General features: G+C 49.8%; 1 pseudogene; it reads right to left on the bottom strand.

The window, feature by feature from the left end:
* Window positions 1–438: 438 nt before the first annotated feature.
* On the bottom strand, window positions 439–1,170 carry LOC144168587 (transmembrane emp24 domain-containing protein 7 pseudogene; annotated as a pseudogene).
* Window positions 1,171–5,647: the final 4,477 nt, after the last annotated feature.

Genomic DNA, 5,647 nt, shown 5'->3' with positions numbered 1-5,647 from the left:
TGGCCGCTCAGGACTGATGCGTTTTGCGTTGCAAAAATGCAAGAGGCGATGTCCAGGGTTCCGCACATTGCTGTAGCGTCTTTCAAGCTCTAAAGACTTGGCACTATTTGCAGCGCGTGGCCGCTCACTGCCAACGATACACTCCTCCAAGATCCACACCCGTGACAGACAGCCACTGAAATGCAAAACAGCTGCGTCTCAGGAACACCTTCTCAAGCAGCCTCTTTCTGTTAAGAAGAGCGCTGACCAAATTTGAGCGGCGCTCAGTGAACCAAAGATGAACAAGAGCCTGCAGGCAAAAGCTGTGTTTAATCTCGCGGTAGAATTTGTAGAATACAATAACATTACAAATCAGCCATTCGATGTTTTCCGTCCGAGCGACACGGCCGCATGAAACGTCGCGTTTTTGTAGAAAATCCCGACGGCGACAACCTTGCGCTAGTAGAATAATCGCTTGATCGCGTGGCTACGTGTCCAGAAGAAGGTCAGAATCTCCACCGTCTGCACACAAGACGAGAAGGGAACGAACTGGTTAAGGCGTAAGGCGATTCTGCGTCCATGGGCTTCTTGCAGGCGGTGTTGAGTTTGGTAGTCTATAATTGCGTCCAACTTTTCACGCATCTTCTCTAACGAAGATTCTACATCGTGCATGGCGGCGTATTTCTCGCCAGGCCGCTGCGGTGACTTCTCGCCAACCTGGAAGCTCATGTAGACACGCTTGTTAAAGAAAAGGGAGAACTCATTCGAGAAGCAGGCTGTATAAGTGCCGGTCACGTTCGGTATGAGCGTTACCATGTCGAACTGTTTCTTGAAGCCCTGGTATATCGTCTCATCGTTGGGGCCCTTCAGCGTCATGGTCACATCGGAATGGCCACCTGATACAACCACGAATTTCACCGTAGTTTGCTCGTTCGCCACGATGTCTTCGTGAAAGCATTCCTTGGAAGATGAGGGCACCTTGAAAGTGAGCTCCGTTGCAAACGCAGACTGCAGGGCAGTGGCGAGTGTTAAAACCACTGGCAGGATGGACATCTTGCGGTTCCCTGGAATGAAATGGGACACAGCGAACAGGTGACGTTTCTCATCCAGAACGCATCGCCTTTTCTCTGCATGCAAACGTGCCATGCAGCCAGGTCTCGTTGGCCGCTTACCTCTATTCCCACGTGCCATGGCGACGACCCGACGATGGTGGGCTGTTTCGTTGACATAGGTCCGCAGCCTGCGTTGCCCGTGACTTCTACGGCTTCTTTTCTATGCCTCGTAAACTACCACCTCACTTATACTTGGGGGATTGGCCTCAAGCAACCATTAATAAGAAGTACCTACTACTCTCGCGAATGCCCAAGAATCTGGAATTATAATAATGGTTTGCACGCCGTCGAGTAGTTTGTGCCGACATCGGCCTTAGTGGCAGACTATTCCAGACCTTATAATTAAAAAAAATCCCGGGCCATCTCCCCTAACGTGAAACCTGGGGAGGGGCGAAGCATGCAGTGTATAAGTGTATTCTTCGAAGAATTCTACGGGCGACGAACTTAAACACCAGACTATTGACTGAGCGCCTCCAGTGTCTATCAGTGTCAGTGCTTCAGCCCTGGGCATACGTGTCTACTCCAACTTCTCTTCATTCTTTCTTTTCTCTTTTTTGCGTATTTTCCCTTTCCCACGTGCAGGATAGCAAACTAGGCTCTAGCCAGCTTAACTTTCCGGCCTTCGTTCTACATCCTTCCTTCCTTGGCGCCTTGGCGTTTTTTGCCAACGGAGATAAAACTGGGGGTTGGGGGAAGGCTAGAGGTATACAGCACTTCCCTAAAAGTCTCGTGTCTTTGAAGTACGAAGCGTTGTAGCAGGAGGCGTAAATGAGTGTCCCGGTGTTTTTTAGTACGCGTTACGAAGTGTTCCAGCGCGATACGCATATTAGTGTCCCGGTGTTTATTCAGTACTCGTTACGTTCTATCGCGAGGTGTAAACGAATGCTTTGGTGCTTTAGTACCGTGGCTAGATAAGACGACGGTTACGACGACGACAACTACATGAGACGCCGACAGCCCCAGCCCCTAAGGGGCTTCGCCCCTAAGAAAACTATTTGCGATGATTAACTCCTGGCGATCCTACCTACATCCGCAACTGTTGACGTACAGGTAGGCGACTGTGAGAATTTTCGGAGAACGGTATTTATTAAGGTTCATCTTAGGTTGGTTGCTTTAAGTAAATGGAGCAAAAAAAAAAAGGATGCATGCATACGTGAGTATTGTAAGCATGGAGCGGATATCCCTCCACATATTCATAGATTCTCAGAAAGCATTTGACTCGGTCGAGACCTCAGCCGTCATACCGGCATTGTGGAATCCGGCTGTAGACGAGCATTACGTTAGAATGCCAGAGGAGCTGCTATAGTCCTCCATAAGGAGGGAGAAGGAGAAAAACGAACGGAAAGGCCGAAAGGTTATTCAGGCTTAGAGCGCGGACTACTTGACACTGAGGAAGGGGTGTTCAGGGGATGAAAGAGAGGGCAGGCGAAAAAGAGGGGATAGGAGCGGGGTGGCGCACACACTTTAGTCCCTTTGTGGTCACCATAATCTTTCATGCAAGCGTGTGTCCTTCATTACACGCAGAAGGGCTTTTGCTACCATCTGCGAAGTTGATTGTAGAGGTCGATGTCCTAGAATAGTCTGTAGTTTAAACGGCTGATTGTCCAGTCGGGTGAGCTCGGCGGCCAAAGCACGTCTTTTCAATGAATACTGGGGGCAACAACAAAGTACATGTTCGATTGTCTCTTCAACCTTGCAGGCGTCGCAGTAGGCACTACTGGCCATCCCGATGAGGAAAGAGTAGGCCCTCGTAAAGGCCCCTCCCAAACACAGTCTACGAAGTAAAGTAGACTGTGATCGACCCAGCCCACACGGAAGACGGTGTTGGAATAGAGGGGCCTGGTTGTGGAGGCACGGATGAACAAAGTCTGCTGTATTCCATTGAGCAATGGAGGTCCTGCGCGCGAACTGACGAAGCACCCTAGCTGCATCAGTCCTTGAAAGCGGAACAAGATGGTGCTTTCACTTTCATGGCCTGTCCGGGCAACTGCATCAGCCAAAACATCGCCGGTTATTCCACAGTGACTTGGCAGCCACTGCAATAAAAAAATTCCCCGCATTTCCCCGAGGGGAAGAATGTGAAAGTGCGAATGCACGAGTTGAATTTGCGCGGTTCGGTAATGTTCGCGAAAGAGAGATCACACACACACACACACAACTACAAAGAAAGAAAGATGCATTTATTCACAGACACCTATTTGTGTTGTCGTTGTACTTGATTGCTAGAGCGGATCTCAGCTTTGAAATTTCGTGTCAGTACTCCTTTAAGCGGGTGCATTAGCCCTTCTCACGCCCGATTCCTGGCCAATCCCCCACGTGGGTATGTGCCATGTCAGCAGGAACAACAACAAGAATGAGCCATGGGGACGCGGCCAGGCAGCGCGCGCCCATCTCCCCCCGTTGCTAGGGAAGACGAGGAGCGCGCGCACCCGCAGCTGTTGCTATGCGGACGACGGCGGCGGACGATTCAGGCTCGCTTAAGAAGTGCATTCGCACTTAATACTACGTCCCTTTATGGTGGCCTGGTGAAATAATTCTCGAATTTCTGTCACAAGTTACGGAAAGGACCGTAGCACATGGTTGCTGGGAAACTTTGAAGGGCGCCTTTGGAGTGGGTAAAAATAGACAATTTTCGAGGAGGAGCTTCCGCAACGTATTGAAGGGCTTAACGGATGGCTGCAAGTTCAGTAGCCGTCGAGCTCGTGATATGGCCAACACGGAATGGGACTTTGGTTGATCCTGAGGGTATAACTACCGCACCTGCCGAGCTTGAGGACGTCACAAAACCATATGTGTATATATGCTTCCGGTCATTGTGTTGTTCGTGCAGTAACTGCATGGAAAACTGCCTGAGAGCCAGTGGTGGCAAGTCGGCCTTCTTTCTAATGCCCGGAACATGGAGAGGAATATCCGGGGTTGCCAGGCACCACAACGGGGAGAACGGTGTGACCGCACGCGTGTAACTTGATGGTAGTTCAGCCCTGTGCGCTGCGAAAATGGCTGCAAATGAAGAGCGTGGTAGACTTTAAGGAAGCTGCTGAAGGTGGTGGCATGGTTGCCTCGTGAGGAGCCTGATGTGTAGGTGTAGCGTTTTAATGTTCACATAAGTTGCTGCAGGGTAGCCTTGCGCAATGTATATTGTTCCAGCTGTTGACGCACATCACGGCAAACCAAGACACGCGCGGAGAGCCTGGAAGCTCTGGATCGCGCGAAGGTTGGTGGAGCATGTACTGGATATCGCTGGGAAGCTGTAACGCAATACTCCTAGGAAAAGTGCCTGGTACAGATGCAGCATTCCTCTGACCCATCTGTCCCACGTCTTTCCAGCGAGAAATCTCAAAATGTGGGCGATGGCGGTGAGTCTCTTCTTTAAGAATGACACATGTGCGCGCCATGACATGTCCCTGTCGATGACCACGCCAAGAAATGTGAAAGCTGGAGTAGGGAATCGACTTTCCATTGATGGTTATGGGATATCGGGACATGGAATTGCGGGTAAATGCAATCACTGCGCACTTGTCACTAGAAATGATCAGTCCTTGCTTTCAGAGGTATGCCCTCGTTACATTGGCCGCTTTTTGAAGCCATGCTCGCCGCTGAGGTCGATTAACACTCGAAGCTAAAATGCAGATATCATCGACGTAAATGGATACACCGACAGTCTTCGGTAGAGCGTGTACAAGTGCGATTATAGCTGGGTTGAAAAGGGTCGGGCTTAGTACCCCACGTTGAGGAACACCACGTTGAATGGGTTGCGGCGATGTTGGGCCATCTTCTGTCATTACAAAAAAGATCGTCCGGACAAGAATCTGCGTATCATGTGTAAGATCGGCCACCGAGTCTAAAGTGCTAAGACGGCTAGCACAGCCCCGTGAAGCACATTTTCATATGCCGCCTTGACGTCAAGAAAAAGGGTTGCTGAGAGGCGTTTGCGGCTTTTTTTTTTTTTTGCTGTACAAACGTTACTTAATCTACCACACATACAATAGAAGAACGGCCTTTCGAAACCCGGCCATAGCCTCCGGATATGCATTGTGGTATTTGAGGTACCACTGCAGCCGCGTGAGGATCATTTTCTCCATGACCTTGCCAAGGCAACTTGCCAGAGCAATAGGACGGTACTACACCAGGTCAAGGGGAGTTTTGCAGAGCAGGGGAGGAGAGCAGTAAAATACCTATAAGGAAGGGCGTCAGACAAGGAGACACCTCTCTAATTCACAGCATGTTTAGAAGAGGTATCTGAACATTGGATTGGGAACAGGTCGGTTTTAGGGGTAATGAAAAATACCTCAGTAACCTCAGATTTGCGGATGACATTGCATTGCTAAGTCACTCGGGGGAGAATTGCAAAGCATGCGCACTCAACTAGACAATCAGAGTAGAATTGTGGGCCGGAAAATACAATCAGGAAAATTGAAGTAATGCTCGATAGCCTGGGGAAAGCACAGCGGTTTGAGATAGGTGGCGAGGGAGTGGAAGTGGTAAGCGAATATATCTACTTAGGCCAAGTACTGACCCCGGATCTCAAGGATGAGGCAAAGATAATTACAAGCATA

Source organism: Haemaphysalis longicornis, unplaced genomic scaffold, assembly GCF_048455015.1.
Source record: "Haemaphysalis longicornis isolate Haplotype H1 unplaced genomic scaffold, Haemaphysalis longicornis Haplotype H1 scaffold_2, whole genome shotgun sequence".
Taxonomy (NCBI): domain Eukaryota; kingdom Metazoa; phylum Arthropoda; class Arachnida; order Ixodida; family Ixodidae; genus Haemaphysalis; species Haemaphysalis longicornis.
The sequence above is the reverse complement of the archived record's forward strand: the minus strand, read 5'-3'. Positions and strand labels throughout refer to the sequence as shown.